Source organism: Chanos chanos, chromosome 7, assembly GCF_902362185.1.
Source record: "Chanos chanos chromosome 7, fChaCha1.1, whole genome shotgun sequence".
NCBI lineage: Eukaryota > Metazoa > Chordata > Actinopteri > Gonorynchiformes > Chanidae > Chanos > Chanos chanos.
The window spans coordinates 14,473,989-14,491,639 of record NC_044501.1 but is presented as its reverse complement, the minus strand read 5'-3'; positions in this window follow the sequence as shown (position 1 = coordinate 14,491,639).

The following is a 17,651-nucleotide window of genomic DNA, read 5'->3' as shown; positions in this document are numbered from 1 at the left end:
TTGCAGACAGAGAAATAATGAGAAATGTGTGAAAAGTGTGGCAAGGTAGTAATGAATAATTTTTTTGGGTTAAAGCTGCAAAAAGGTGTTTGTGTTAAGCGGGACAGAACTCCGAGCAGATAAGAGAGAGTTTTGTATTTCACTGCAAAAGCCTGTGGCATCATAGGACAGGCCCTTCAGCTAAGACATGGGACAGAGCCTAGAAAGAGAGAAAAAACACAACAAAAATGAGAACTGCAGTCAGTGAGGATCTCCATGGAGGATCGTATTCGTTCTGTACTGAGTGAACCAGTCGCTGCCGTCTACAACAACCAAAACTGTATCTGAAAAATGGACTGCAAGGAAATATTGGCTGTGTCTGTGTGTGTGTGTGTGTGTGTGTCAGAAAAAGGATGAGTTTAAAGTGGATTGCACAAAATGAAGACAGATGATCCAAACAGGCACTTGCAAATTTGATTCCTAAAACTTGACATTTGAACTTAGGAACGGAGGATATGAAATAAATAAATAAATAAATAAATAAATAAATAAATAAATAGTTGAAACTAAATATGTACTCGCTGCTCTAAGAGCCATCCGGGAGATCATTGCTTCCAGGCCTCAAAATGAACTGGAGTTCTGGGCCTAATTCTTTTAAAGACGCTTTTGGAAAACATTCTTGGATGAAAAAGAGTGACAAGGACAAGTGTGGCAACTGCAAACTAAAGGAGGAACCCCAAGCCTTCCCCTGGACCAAAAAGCAGTCCAGCTGGTGGGAACTATGCGGAGAAATAAATGGAACCACTGATTACTGAGGACCCAACTCATCAATTTAAATGACAATACCCAAACTCATGAAAGGACAGTGACATTGTTCATTGGCAGCTGAATGATTAGCCAGGGCTGGAAATGCGGTAGAAAATAGAGTAAGAGTCTAGACAGTAGGTATCCACGTACATTCTTTTGTGAAATTATTCGGCCGTTCTCAACTGAAACCATTTTGCGATGCAAGGAGACCCCGGTGGGATGCATGTTTAGAGGAGTATGATGTGCAATCAGTGAAGACAGAGGATTAATCTAGCATTCTGCTTCGTGGAGGAAGGTGCCCTCATTGTTGCTCTGGCCAGACAGGGGAGGTCAGAGTAGGATACCTGAGCCACAGACCTTTACATAGCCTATATATGGATTTCTGTGCTGACAAGAGTTATATGGATTTTTACGTTGACAGGATTTAGTATGAGTATGGAGAAATGATAGACTGAATGGAAAATGGTGAAACTGTGGCAGATGGAGGCTTGAGAGACAGAGGAACCCAGCTGGCTGAGTTTCTGGCTCTGACAACCGTCCTTCATTTGGCAAAGGGAAAAACAGTCAATAGTCCATGACTTTGGACTGGTGTGGGAAAGAATTAATTACTCCTGCTTGAACTCCAATCAAACACCAGCAAGAGGTGAGTGACTTGTTAGGCACTGTTTATTCACCCAGCTGCTGGCCTCAAAGTTGCATCTCACAAAAGAAGAAGAGCACACACACAAAAAAAAAAAAAAAAGAGGAAGAAGAAATGTTGGGGCAGATATTGCAGCCAAGTGGGCAGAGAGGAGACCGGTTGCATCAGCAGACACCGCCAGAACAAATGAAAGAAAAGACACAGAGGGAAAAAAAAATAGATATGGCTGGCAAACAAGAATAGGACTTCAGAAATAAAAACCAAATGAGAAAATATAAGAGCAAGACAAGATGGTTATGAGATATGGCATGTAAGTGATGAGGTCTTATCTCTGACAGCTCTTGTTCAACCGTAGTGGCCAAGAAGGGAACTAAAAAAAAACAACGGATTGCTATATTTCCCTAAACTACTGAACAAGCTTCAAGCCAATCTGAGTTTGCTGATGTGATTATGTTGACTATCAGCCAGTGCTCAGAAAGTCCAGACTTAAAAGAAAACTCACATGGGGTGTAAGTTTAATCAAGGAGTTTATGAAGTGTATTGCTGCAAACAGTTTGGAATGTCAAACTGTATCAAGTAGATTATTTCTTGGGCATTGACCTAACATTGCAGAGTGCTTACACCTGGTATAATACAATTCCAAATTAGATGCAAAAAAAGATATGTTTCTGTGCATCAGCTACAAAATGCTATTTAAGAGATTAATCAGAATGACCACCTTTGATACAGGATGATATGAATCTTAATGCTATATCAAATAAACCATGTTAAGACATCATTTTTGTCCATGTTTGTGTTTGAGGCCAATTATTTCTCCCAGTTTGTAGCAGGAAAAAAAAAGTGCCCAGAGCTAGTATTATACAAACAAATCAAAACAGGCAATATGGGGTATTTTAAATAAACACGGGCAGGCTTTTTTGTGCTATGTGGAAACGACCCATCCACTCTGCATCCAAGTAAAATAACCCCATGTTTACAAAATGTATAATTTAGTATATAATTCAGTAAGTACATGCCATTAGCTGAGCCCAACCCCGTAAGTATTTTAGCCTAAAAGGCTCTTGGAAATAAGCATGCACACCCAAACCCGAGGCTAATGCTATATTTCCACTTTGAATGTTTGTTTTTTTTTTTTTAGTTAGGTTTTTTTTTTTGTATGAATGGATTTAATGGATTAAATATTTTTATCATGTAATAAGGGCAAGTAGGATGTGTGCTGAGCTCAAACAGGCTTTTTATCCTTCACCTCTGATGCTTTAAACAGTGTGATCTGTTTACAGAGCCACTGTCAACTACACACGATACAGGCATGCAGCAGCAATTGGTAGCTTACTGCAAAGCTGTTTTCTAACTGTTTTATTGGCGTGTATCATATGAGTTAGATTTATAAATACATCACTAACTATCTTTAGAGGGCAAATCAACATACAGAGACCTCTTAAAAGAAAAGAAAAGAAGTTAGGAATAAAAGGAACACAAAGGAATTGATCATAAATATACACACACATACACACACTCATTCACTCCTGCTTATCTCTGGCTATGTTAGATCTCTTTCACAATTAAACTTTTCTCTTCTCTCTCTGTCTCCACTCTACAATCTCCTATACGTTCAATCTTTTCTTCACTGTCTGTTTGCCTCAGCTTGCCTCCTGTGCACAAAATTTTAATGGAGAGGTAAAAATACACATCTCATCAGTTTAGCTTTTAGCTCAACTCATACCTATAGCTCTGTCTGGAGTAATTACAGCTTTCTCCTTTTTCATTAATGAGGAGGCTGAGTACGAGTGGCTGGAGGCTGCTGTCATTTGTGACCCCCTCTGCTGACAGCAGAGGCAGTGGTGGAGGAAGCGGAGTAATCTCCATTCTCACAGCCCATAGTCATTATTCCTCAGAGACACGTCTGTCCTGCTCCAAGATTAATCTCACACGCTGTGCAGCATGAATCTGTGTGTGTGTGTGTGTGTGTGTGTGTGTGTGTACACTTGTGCGCGTATGTGTGTGTGTGTGTGTGTATGTGTTTATACCTGTGTGGGGATGTTTGTCTGCATGTGTTTTGTGCATGTTGTTTTTGACATTTATATGAGTTTTTATGTGTGACTCTGTGGTGCGTGATACGTTTTCAAGTCTCTGTGTGTGTGTGTGTGTGTGTGTGTGTGTGTGTGTGTGTGTGCGCGCGTGTATATGTGAGGGGATGGTGAGTGTACAGTACACACGTGTCTGTTTATGTATCCTATTATAAATCTGGTTTACAGTGTCCTTCTCGTCTTCGATTTTACTCTGCATGAATCTAATTAATCATTTACTGTCTCTGCCATCCTACATTTTACATAGAAATGTCAAGTGAACGAAAAAAAAAAAAAAAAGAAAAGAAAAGAAAACTGCATGTTTTTTCAGAAACTAATTTAGTATCTAATCTGTTTCCCTGTAAGAAGTAGGACTATAACAAATGAACTCAAAGGTTGAACTACAGGAATAATTCTCTTTAAGAAAGTATTATTTTCTAATGGCCACATGTCTGCCAGACCAAGAAGGAAGCCTGCCCTTAGGCAAACTGACCAAGTATAGCTATCCATTTGACACCAGGTCTTTTCTCATTACCAATATAACATCCACTGACTACCTGAACATGCATAGTTCCCTCCTGCAATGTCACTAGCTTAGTGGAACACTTTGATATTTTTGAAGAGACAATTTCAATATTAAATACGACGAAGCATATTATGGTGTGATTGTTATAGAGTTGGGTGGAAATGTGTGCCTTTGGATTCCACTCCACTCATGATTATATGTTGCATGCAAAAAAAAAATGTGACACCGAAGGACACTCAGGTGATTCTACAGTTCTGAAGAAACTGCAGCATCTACCATGGTAACTATGGTCATGTTTTTGGGGCGTGTTGAGCAGAGATAAGGATTCTGCTTATTTACACGCATAGCAAGTACCCCTAAACAACAAACAGAACAAGAAAAAAAGACAAAAGAAGGGAGAGAACATTGAGGTTCACTACTCACTTAAACGCAATTTACTACTATTTTTGGGGACCGTGATAGAAATGCTCTCACTTCAAAGGATTATTTTTGGCACTGTGCATAAATACTTAGAAATGAATTGCAAAGAGAAAAAAAAAAAAAAGGGATAATTTCAACTCAGGGTCTACTTCTATTTTACTATCTAATGCACACAATGAGGGATTATGTTTTAACACACAGGTCCAATAAGGAGTGTTGAGTCCTTTAATGTCATCCGCCCCTCCTAACCAACCACAGAGTAAACACAGGCGGCTGCATGATAAAGTTCTCTCAAAAATCCTATTAGCTTCACTCTTAATTATTCATCATCAAGTCCGCGCAGATCGGTGCCCCTGAGGGAGAAATTAAAAAGTTAACGAGCACTTTGGCAAATTATTTTCCACAGCAACTTGTAGGGTACAAGCAGTAAAGGATGTTTTGTGCTGTTTTTCTTTTCTTCTTTTTTTTTTCCACTTAATTAATTGTTAGGCTCTTCGTTACATGTTTTAGTAGTGTTCATACGCAGTTAATTGCCTACTCCTCTATCAAGAATAGCTCTTTATGGTGTGTCATAAAATATGTAAGAGAAAGCTTAGAGGCGCTGGAGTCTCTGTGGAGTTGCCATTGACTCTCCAGTCGAGTTACAATGTCAAACAAAATAACAATTTATTTAAAACAAACACATGAGCGAACAAACTCAACGGCTGAATGAAACTGAAATCCAGAAAGAGCATACTAACCAAAAAGACTTATTCCGTATCTCGTATTCTTTAAAATAATTTTAATATTATGTTTACTTTAACAGCCATCTCATTGTAGCCTCTTTTGGTTCATGCCTGCAGTGTTACCAGCTGTGTGTTTCAATGTACACCCTTTTCAGGGGAGCATGTATTTTCAGTGAGTGGTAAGGAGAGCTGTGACAGATAGGTAATCTGTTAAGGATAGTTATTTATTGTCATAGAGGGAAAAAATACTTTAAGATACCAGTTAGACAATTATTCAGTCAGGCATTCTATATGTCTCTGTTCAGTCCTTTTACATTAAGGCAAAGTAAAACCAGGGATTGATATCTTTGTATTTAGATTGAATGAATATGCAGTGAGACCAAACGTGAATGGAAGGATACTGATTATCGCATTTCTAAAAGAGTCTAAGTCTAAGAGAGCTCCTGAAAGATAAGACATCCCTGCCTATGTAATCGGGATAGAAAAAAAGAAAAAAAAAACTATCACATTAAATCATCTTTTTTCGTGGTTCTGTCTTGTCAGTACTTTCAGGTTATCTTGCCTGTTAGAGACTGAATGACATTTCCATCTTTTATTCGTATTTGAATGCCGCATTTTTGAGGCACATCCGTAGTCTTATCAACCTTTGGCCCATTTTTGCAGAAAGCAGCTCAGCTCTCTCAAGGCATCGTACGCATGACTTCAGGTAGTACCACTCAGTCAGCCAGTTTGCACCACGTGAACTAAGTAAGGTTTTCGTGGGTTTGTTTTCAAATATATGAGCTTATTCTATAGATTATTTGTGCTTGGGCAAGTTTGGTTTGGGCTGGTTTTCAAAAGAAGCCAGAAAAATATCAAACAATATATTTTTGAGAATCAAATGAAATATTATCTTCTACTGACATACCAAAACTTTCCGGTATGTTGTATATGCTTAACGTGCTTAATCATTATGCTTTTGCAGGATCTACTGATGCAAATCGTGATACATTTTTCTCTTATTTGCACTCTTTACAAGAACATCAGGGGGCAGACGAAAAAGTTTCATTTAGCAATATGTATATACTTTGGCCAATTTTTCCCCCATTCGACAAGTTGCCCATCATGTTCTGGCCGAGCTGTTAACAACAACTCAGATGGCAAAAAATAAAGTCTAATGCTTTACACCGCCAATGCAATCTGTTCTCAACCAAGAACTTTGAAATTGACTTGTTATCCCCCTCTAAATGCAAGATTTCCTTCCATTATGTCAAAATTTTTATCTTCTTTCAGGAGTCAAGAGTACATTTTCAAAGGCAAACTACTTTTTGTTTTTATAACATGATAAAACACTGCCATTTACCTAAGAAATGACAACACCGACTTGTCCATTTCATCAAAAAAAAAACAAAAAAAAACAAAAGTCTGAGAATGAATGAACAATTTTCTCCTTGAAAGTTTCTGTTCCTACATCTGCTTAAAAAAAAAAAAAAAATCCATCATTCACTCTTTTGTTACAAGAAATGTCATTTCAGACCGTGTTCTGACACAGTTGGAAGGTGAGGTGGCAATTTTCCATGTGATCAAAGTTAATGGGTCTTTTAATTATACCAGACAGCAAATTGTCTTTGATAGCCGACAAGCAAAAATTGGTCCTAAGTGGTGATTCTAAGTTCTCTTTAACGCTGTCATGGCAGTTTTCAGACGACTTTGCACAATTAAAGCGGGTTCCAGGAATGTAGAACTCTTTGGATGTCATCCTTTCAAAATTGTTTCACTCCATTTGATAAATTTTTCAGAAGAAAAAAAAGAAAAAAAAAAAGGAAATAGAAAATGTAATGGAAAATATGTGGATCACAGGACTGCACTTTGTATTAGGTGTCCTCTCTGATGCCTCAAGCTTAATCATCAGACATAGACAATCTTACAAATGCTTGATTTACCCTTGAAGCGAACCATTTATTCTCTAAAATATGATTTACCTTTTTTTTCCCCCTTTTTACATGGACATATGTTTTAGATCATACAGAGAGGACTGTAATTCACAGATGAGATACTGTGACCGCGTCTTCCTTATATAACAAATGATTCATGGCTAAATTACAAGAGTCGTGATGGGTAATTTTTCACTCGTTCAGATTTTACAATGCTTTCAGTTAGCCGTGTCACTGTTTATGATTTAATGTCTTTCATTTAAGGAACAATACGCTGCAGCAAGTGTTTATCATGTATGTGCTTTGAATTTATGGCACATTAAATGTATAGTTGTCTAAGATTTAATATGTTTCAGTCATAGGAATATGAAATAATGCTTATAGTTTCCTCTTCTGATGCATCTCTTTGCACCCCTTTAATTGCAATAACAGTAGGTGGGTGGGCTGAGTGTACATCATAATGGCATAATTTTTCTTTCAGTACCAGCAGAAGGCGATTTGTTATTTTTGAATGGGGGGGGGCAGCCCAATGGTCACTGACACCACTCTATAGAGTATATAGGGGGATGGCAGGTTAACAAGGGGGATGCATTTTGGTCATTTTGCTAACAAGGGAGATGGTATCCCCCCTCATCCCCCTGCAAATTGCCCACTGAGTACCAGGGTGTATCTACAGGTGTCTTAAAAAGTATTGGTAGGTACATGTTAAAGCTAAAAGGATTTGAGAGCAATTTTCATCATAATAAACAATACGTTCCAGAAAAAAAAGAAAAAAAAAATCAAAGAAAGATTTCATAAACCTAATGCATGCTGTTTTCTTTCTGCAATTTGTGTTCATATATTCCAGCATCCCAGACCTTGCTTTGTAAAAATTAAAACTGTAGTAGAACACACAGGCAGAAACTTTTACTGGAAGATCATTTGGACTTTATGAAGCTCACAACTATATGACATAAATAATTCAGTTAATCGCTTCATTGAAGATTGTTCCTGTGAAAAGAATGCAGAAAAACACTGCGTTGTTGTGTTCAGCTGCTGCATTCTATAATTCTCAGAGAAGAAAACACACACACACACACACACATTTTGTTTTACAAAGAGCAGAAATGAAATGAACTTTAGATGCATTTGCGGGATTAGGAGGTAAATGCATGCTCTCGAGGCAAAATATTTCAACATTAAAAAGACATACTGCCACTCAGAGTAACTGGTCTCCGAATCAATTTATTTGGATTCACCAATTCAGCAAATGGAAGGAAACACGTGTGATTCAGTCTTCAGATATTTGTCTTGAGTGACCAACCAGGCTCTGGAAGTAGCAGCTTCCCCCTAATTGGTAGCTTCTATTCCAGAATGCTATTTGAGCAGAAATAGCTTCTCACAAGTTGAGAGTAGCCTCTAGCATTGTTCAGTAGACAAATGTTGATTTAAATTGTTTTTACTTAGGGGGAGATGGTTCAGACATGATGATGGATGGGTGTTCCTCAGAAAGATTATGTTTTGGAAGCTCAAAAATAATTGTGACAGGGACGCTACATCATAAAATGACACATGACACATGCGTTTTTTTTTTTTTTTTGTTCTCGCTCACTCTAAATTCTTCCTTAAATAAATTCTCTCCCTTGACTCACTGCTGTCTCCTCAGTTCATGTTCTTTTTTTACCAAATATATTCTCTGTTCCCTTGTGTCTTCCCTTTCACACACACACACACACACACACACACACACACACACACATTCTCCCTTGTTCCCTCCTTTGTGTTTGCTCATGTACACCATCACCAGTACATCACTTAAATGTCAATAATACCTAATATTTCTCATATCTCTTTAAAATTTCCTGTTATAGCGTGTTTTAATATTTATGGGCATAGGAAACTCAGTGGACTGATTCATCAGCAGCAGTTCAAGCATTGTTATCCATCTGGTAGCTCTCATGGCCATATCAGTAGATTAATTTTGACCTGGGGACACTGTATATCATCCTGAATTCTGCTGGTTGCCTTCAGCCAAGCAAGTTTTCTTAAGCGCTGACCATAAAGAATGGTTTATTGATCCTTCCTTCTCTCTCTTAATAAGCGCTTTGCATAGCAAGTGTTTCACTATGGTATAAATCAGAAAGAAGTCGCACAAAGCTGCTTGAAAAAATGGGTACATGCAAGTCACAGCTGGGAGATTGGTGGTAACTGCGTCACTGTTGTTGTCTGGAAACTGAAGAGCAGCAGAAACTTCAGCGTTGGATGAATCTGCAGTGAATCTGAAAAAGAAACAATTAAGTTCATTTCTACAATGCATTTTTTTTTATGCACCTCAGAATTAGGAAAGAAAAAAAACAAAACAAAAACAAAATAAAACAAAACAAAGCAAAGCCTCCATTGTACAGAGATTCTGAACATTAAATCCCAAACACTCACTTAGGTATTGTGTGCAGCTGACCTACCTTGAGGTTGAAGAAAATACAAAAAAAAGTAAAACAGTTAGTTCAGTAAATTATGATTCACAAACCTCAGGTCAGTAAAAGAAAATTATGGTACATAAGAACAAAGGGTAGGACTAACAAAGGAATGGTCATAGGGTCAAGAATTGTTCTACAGAATCTCCCATGGGAACATTGTGGGTATGCATCATCACTATATACCTCTCCCACTTCTACTGCATTTAAATGAAATGTCATTCTTGTCAAGGATGAACGCTGAGATACGGTTGTGAAATATCAGATTCACCCCACCCCCATACTCCCCAAGATATAAACAATAGTAAATTCATGTCCCTAACAATCTCAGCTTCACTCAGTCCTCCCAAAATGTAAATCATCTCTCCGAGACAAAACGCTTGTGGGAAATGATAAAATGAAGAAAAGAGAGAAAAAAAAAAACAAAAACAAAAAAACCCAACAGTATGCATGAATCACAGCAGAGTGCAGCCAGTCATTTCCTTCTTTATCATGTAAGCAACGGCATAAAGTATCAATGACTCTCGACATTTTCAGCGGCAAGACCATCTATCAGAGTGCTTCCAGAACCTTTTGAATCCATTACGTTCTTCTTTCACAATACCACAGCCAGACCCCCCCCCCCCCCCCCCCCCCCCCCCGCAACCCATGGTCGTCTGCTGGGAAAATACTGTTTTTTTTTTTGTTTTGTTTTTTTCTGCATTGCTGGCATGGAGAAAAGGGTAGGGGTTATCACATGGTTCAAACAGATAAGAATGAATACACTGAAAATTGCAAGAGATGGGAAAGGTCACACTGGCAGTACTTCAGATGGGCAGAACAGGGCACAGAAGGTCAAGAAGATTGAGGATGAGATCCATTCACAGAAATGACATCTGAGGCAAGTGATTAATTAAGTCTTTTCTATTTCTGAATGTATACCAGTTAAAAAATATGGGTCACTAATATTATTTCCTGAGATGAACGTCAAATTAGTTTCTAAACAAATTAGAATTTTTAAGAGTTGAGATTGACCAATAACATTAAGACATAACAGCTTATATTTTACACGGATTTTATGAGAACTTGAAAAATGCTCAGAACTGAGACAGAGTCAGTGCAATGTTTTGTGAGCAATTTATCATCAAACAATCAAATGTACAAAGTTGTAAAAGTTGATAAAAGTGATTAGAATTATGCAGTTGATCGTACGAGAGTTCTGAGAAACAAACACCTAGGAGTTGGATTGCGTGTGAGTGTGTGTGTGTGTGTGTCCGGGGGGAAGGGGGGGGGGGGGGATTTGGCTAATAGCCGTGTTTTGGGAAGGGAGTTTCCAGTCTGCCTGTTGATGCCTGGTTCCATGTAAGAGCGTGTGTAATTTTTCAGCACCTAATTCACAACAAGAGAACAGTAAATATTGCTAAAAGTATTTATCTACTGATTAAATATGGATTACATATCCAATATGTATATCTTACATATGTTACGTACGTAGGCTGTTTGTTCATTTTGTATGCAATCCCTCATGGCTCTGTCGTAATAGGTACTGCTGCACATTTGTCGACGTTTATGCGAATCCTTGGTTGTCTCCTGCAGTATATAAAAACATTATGCTTTAAATGGAGAGTGTTGCCATGACTTTGACCAGTCCTAAATGTGAATTTCTTTTTATTCTTTCAACTTTAAATACAGATTTAGTTATTACAGCAGAACGCGTCATAATTTCATGCAACAGTATTTGTTTTTATTTTATGTATTTCATTTTATTTTAAGTAAATTGTACATTCATTTACTTCTGGAGAACATACTGTGAAGTTGATTTTGAGAGAGTTTATAAACATTTGAAATCAGAATGAAACATAAGATGTTGTTATTTTAGGACATTATAACAGAAATGTGTCAATCCCGCTCTATAAGACAGGTCAGATCTTTACTCGTGGGACACAAATTCATCAGATTCTGAGAACTGTTGAACCTGCTTTGGAGAATGACAATGCAAGGGAATCCTTCCTGTACCTGGCTGGTTTTTCTCGATGGTAAGCCAACTTGGTCTTCACCAACTTTCTGAGTGTATGGTGAGGTACAACGAAGACTTATTCACACTTCTACCCAAGTCTTACCTCTTCTGTGTTTATCACAGAGTTGATTTTGTTCAAATTGTGTCTGTGAGTTTAAAATTCTTGCCCAGTCACATTTTGTGAAAACAACCTTCAAAGCATTTGTCAATTATATCAATGACACATTCAGTATCTTCTAATATCCTAAAATTGACATTATTTTCCATTGAGTTGGTGTTTAACTCAAAATTCGATAGTCTGAGGGCTGCATTCACAGAGTCATTTTATATTAATGGTTTTGTTATAAACTCAGCTTTCTGACTGATAATGCCTTGGACGTCACTCAACGACCATCCTTAATGTCTTGTCTGAATGAGCACTAGGCGCTGAAAATTGCAGTTTGCCTGCAAATGCAGATGCGTGAATCCAGGCCTTGATTTGTCAACAAGCAAGGAGAGGTCACACTCTCTAAAAATAAAACTTCAGTAGGATATCAGTTTTCTAGCCTTAGCCGCCAAGAAATCATACCACTCATTCCACAAACCTGACCTTCTGCACTAATGTCAGCTGAACAATCTCCTCGCAAACATTCAGGATGGTGGTCCCAAGAGAGAATGGAATTGAAAGTGTGCTTTTAAAAGGCCGTCTTTGTCTCTGTCTTTGTCTCTGTTTCTGTCTCTCATTCTTTCTGATGTTATCTATCTATCTATCTATCTATCTATCTATCTATCTATCTGTGCCCTCATCCATCCATCCATCCATCCATCCATTAATCCATCCCTATCTATCATCAGTTATGCTGAGAGTTCAGTGAGAAGTTCCCAGGCTCCTCATCTTTCGTGGGCACTGTGACACTGCTCTCGCTCTGCATAGACAGGCCGTCTAAAGAGACTGTCTGACCCCCCTCGTCTCATTCCCTCCTCCTCTCCTCGCCACGACTCATTCCCCGCCTGATCCCTGCAATTTCTTCCCTTTAATTGGAGCCGGCGTTTGTTCAATTAGAGACGATCATAATCCCGGACAGATGTGAGGAGGGATTAATGGCATTAAGGGATAATCTGCTGACCCTGGCACCCATGGCCCAGCGATACAGCAGGGAGGCAATTTGAAGAGGAAGAATGGAGAAAAATGGACTGTATGAGAAGAAGTGTCTGAGCTTGTGTGAGAGATACTGAATTAACCACTGAGGATGATTGTGAGGGATTAGAAGCCATGGGAGGTATGACATTACTGTAAGATTTAGGCAGAGGGATATACATCACGTTCAGGATATTTTAAGGTGAGTCATCAAACAATTTTTTTAGTGATTGTTTAATGGGTGTTTTGATAGACTTCATTCATTCTCTTAGACTGGGTGTTGTACAGGGTACCATTGTTTTACAAATTGGAGAAAGAAACGTCGAACAACTTTTGTTATTTATTGGAATGATTGTTTTTCCCCTTTTGTTGCTTAAATGTTCCTCAGAACAAAATGCTTGATTTATAATGTTTGAATAATTTTGTGATTTTGTTTTGGGGGGAAAAAAGGGCCTTAAAAATGTTTTTTTTTTTTCCTATTTGGTAATAATACGCAGAAATCAATACAAACATCTCTCGAGAAGTTTCGCACTTAAAACATGTACACATACACATTTTACTCTCTGGATAGTGTCTGTTTTAAGTTGAATACAGTGCTTGAAGAAAATGCACTGGAACAGTAAGCTTATCCAGGAAAGAAAAACAACAAAAAACTAGAAACATGTAAGCGTTTGCTGCAAACAACCTCTTGCCAGTACTCAATAATTCAGCACATACCCTTCACTTATAGAAATTCAGAGTTCTCTCTTTACAAATAACACTGAAAAGCCACTTGGCAGAAGTTGAAGTTTTGAAAGCATCAGCTAAGGGCCAGGGGTGCAGTTTCATTGAATGTGAGTGAGTGAGTGAGTAAACTGCAATATCAGACATGAATGTGTATAATTAAACTTGAGTAGTGAGAACAAACCACTCTATCTCATGTCTTCCTAAAAAACTTGAAGCATATTCTTTAGCAGGACTAAAACTGTGTTCACAATTGTATTTAGAACCGTAGGACTTTGGAATCCTGCTGTGTAGGGGCTTGACTGAGGGATTCAACACACTGAGGCAACAGAGAACCTGTGAATATGGCCAATAAATGTGTGTGTGTGTGTTTGTGTGTGTGTGTGTGTGTGCGTGTGTGTGTGTGCGTGTGTGTGTGTGCTTGTGTGTGCGTGCTTATGTGCGTGCGTGCGTGTGTGTGTACGTACGTGTGTGTGTGCATGCGCGTGTGCCTTTGTCTGAGTATGTGTTTCTACTAAAAGACGGCTTTTGAGTCCTCGCATAACTGCTGAAATATTTCACCTCAGTGATTTTGGGGTGAGTTGAAATATCTCCTTTCAGATACACACGTTTGCTTGTGAATGTGTGTGTGTGTGTGTGTGTGTGTGTGTGTGTGTGACTGTTAGAGCACCACTTACATGTTCCTATGCATTCCTTTGTGTACTTGAGTTTACTGTGGAGAGTGGCAATTGCTTCCTCTTCCTGTCCAGATTGTTTGCTGACTCAACTGACTTTGCACAGTAGTAATTCCATCTTAGGACCTGTCATAAAGCAGAGGTGCCTTATATTACCTATACAGCACAAATTTTCAATGTGACTTTGAGACAGGAAAAAAAAATGTACAGAGACCCTGCAATATCCCACATGCCTGGAAAACTATGGCAACTTCATCTGTGACATCTAGGATGCAAACAGAACTAATTTATCCATTACACATTACAACTTATATCTCTTTTTCAGAATGCATTTTAGTTGGGAAGGTAATTGGGACCAGACAGAAACACTAAATTTATGTGATGAGGAACCATCAATGACCTCTAATTTCACAACCAATGCATACTGGTTCATGTTTGTTTGTTTGTTTGTTGACATATCTGTTCCAAGAAAGATGTGACAGATTGACTGACTGACTGACTGACTGGAGAATATGGGAGCTATTTTATTTGTGCAATAAACAGCATAGTTGTTTGAAACAGCAGAATTGGTACATAAACCCAGATGTTTATGTAGCTGTGTCTGAAATGCAACACGTTTTACAGTTTGCCCTTAACAGCTTTTGAAAAATGGTTGACTTGTCATGGCCGACTGTTTTTACAAGATGCATCCCTGTGCCACAGCACCTTTTCACTGAATAACTGTAACCTTTTTTGACCAAAAATAACGCTCTATGTATTTCTCATACCTTCTCCTTTGTTGTTTCTGAGAGCTGAAATCATATGGAGATCACATAATTTCCTCAGGATCGTGGATAAATTGTTGGCCTATCATAAAAAAAAAGTGCATGCCATTTTATAGTATGCACATACCTGACTGGATCATAAGGTTATGAATGATATTAGAAAAGCTGAACATTTCACTGCTCTGTGCTGTGTTGGTGTCAATCCTACTGCCTCAGAGGAACATGAATTGGATTATAATATGATTCTAATAGTCGCATAGTTTATGCCCTGTCCACCCCCATGCCTGTGCTAAATGACAAGAAAACGCTCTTTGAAAATCATGAGCGTGTGTAAAAGGTCTAGTCAGTAATTAGAAGACCAAGTTCGATGATACTTCAAAATCTAAGCAAGGACGGACGGCCTCATTGAAAACAAGCACTCATGCAAAAAACATTGTTATCACTGTGACAAAATTTAATTATCTAAATAACAAACCACATCTAACAAACTACTGTTTTTAGCTTCAATTTATGAATTATGTCAGAGAGGATGCTGCACTTGTTGCTATTTAAAAAATCTCTCACTATCTCTCCCTCTCCCTGCCCCTGTTTTTCTGTCTCAGATGTGTTAGTGAGAAAGATAAGAAGATCTGTGAGGCCATGGTTAAGTAAGTCAGGGAGACAAATTCCCTAGAGGAATCAGTTAACAAGATTGTGTAATTTGAATATTTAATGACATGTGTCTGCACAAGGACCTCTTGTCAGTTGTTCTGTTCATTAAGAATTCATACCTGCAATTAGTGCTGCTCCACTGGCTGGAAGTGGCCATCATCACCAAATCAGTTTGCCTGCATTCAGTCAAGCCACATTCAAACCCAATATCAACTCCAGCTCCTTTTACAAAGAAGAGACATACAAGTAGCAGTGCCATAAATAAAACAGATCATTCATTAATTCTCAAACCGCTTAAAGAGTAAGTGTTTCATCTTCCTTAAATCTCCTCTAATTTATTTCTTAAGTGATAAGAGTTGTCACGCTGGTGGTGTGGTGCAGGACCCAAGTGCAAGACACGATGGTTGACGGTGATAAAACAGAAGGCTTTACTTAAAATGAAGACCATAATACAGTGCAAACAAATAACAAAAGCCGATAACAAAAAGGTGCAGCATGACAGTGCGCAAAATACACAAACAACGATAGACAAAGACAAGGCAAAACACTAGGACTTAAATAGAAGGAGAACAAAACAGGGCAACACAGGATTGGTAGAAATTAACAAGGTAATAATCAGACAAACGGGAACAGGTGAGGGGCGGAGACAGGCACAGAACAAGAGCACAAAGACATATCAAATTAAAAGTCCAAAACGGAGGTGCAGGTTGTGACAAGAGTACTAGTTATTAATTGGAATAACCGAATAATGTTACCTGGTTTGAATGTTCTTTGTCATCAGAGTGATTAAACTCAGTAGGGCCAAAGTAGTCAGTTCTTCTGCTCCTCCTCATACACCTTCACTTGGAATATTTGGGCATCTGTATTAAAACATAACTCAGTATGTTACATGGGAATAAGGGCCTTGGCAAAGACTGCCAATCAATAACTGAGGCTGCTCCACTGCCAACATACTTGTGTGTGTGTGTGTGTGGGTTGAGGGTTCACATACAATTTTCTATGACAGATGGGGGAAGGGCAGGGCCAGGATGTCTGGACAGCTGCCTGACCCTTACAAATGAGAGAAGAAATTCACATCAACTTCTGCTTAACCCGACAGAATGTGAGACAGCAGCAAGGTTATGTCAGGGTCTTTCTGGAAACTTCTGTCAGCGCTAGAGTAGTGATGAGTAATAGTTTTCTTATTGTACTCAAGCATGGGAATGCAATACTTTTTTGTGCTAATTCCCCAGTCACCAGTCTCATACTTAGAAATCTTAATATTGGAAGTCACACAAAAATGGTGATGTTTTATATGGATTATTTATTGAAATATGACTAAATTCAGAGTTTTGAACATATTTATAAAATACTTGTACTTACAGGGACTTAAGAATCTTTATAAGCATTTGAATTAGAACAGCAAACAACGCACTGTTCAACTGCGTGCAATAAAACAAACCAACAAACAGACCATGAAAAAAGGGGGGAAAACAGCATGGTCTCGACCCCCCCACCCCAAAAAAACAACAACAAAAAAAAAACTGCTCGACTTCTCTCACCCAAATTCAGAACACTGGCAAATCACATAAATAAACATGCAAAAAATAAATAAATGAGCAAGTAAAATATGTATGTAAGACTTTTGGGCCTTGAGTGGATTAGTTTGCACAAATGTGCCATCTTTCCTTTATCTCTTCTTTAAGCTGTCACTTTTGCTCATGGGCCATTATAAATAACCCAAAACAACACGTTTTTAGTGTAAGAAATATCACGCTTTCATTCTGCTTGAAGTTCTGTTTTCAAGACTGAGGTAATATCCTCAAGTACTTAAAAATGAGCTACCCAAATGTTATAGAATGCGTATAAATATCTTTTTAACCATGCTTCTTTCACAAAGATGTATTTGAGGTTTATAGATAGTATTATTCTGCAATACAAGCGTTCACTCATGCATTCACATCTCAGTCAAAAGTTGATATGGAAGTGTGACTCAGTGGTTTTGCTGTATGTGAGGTTAAAGTAACAGTACTTAAAGTGCCCACAAATCACACAATGAAACAATGAATCAGTGTGTGATGGGATTGTATTTCTTCTCCAAGCCACATGCCAAGTTTGAGTTCTCCTCAGCTAGTCTAAGCAATACAGAACCACATACCGCTGGAAGAAAAACTCAAGAGGTTCAGAGGTGTTAGGAAAAAAAATGGTGCGCACAGAC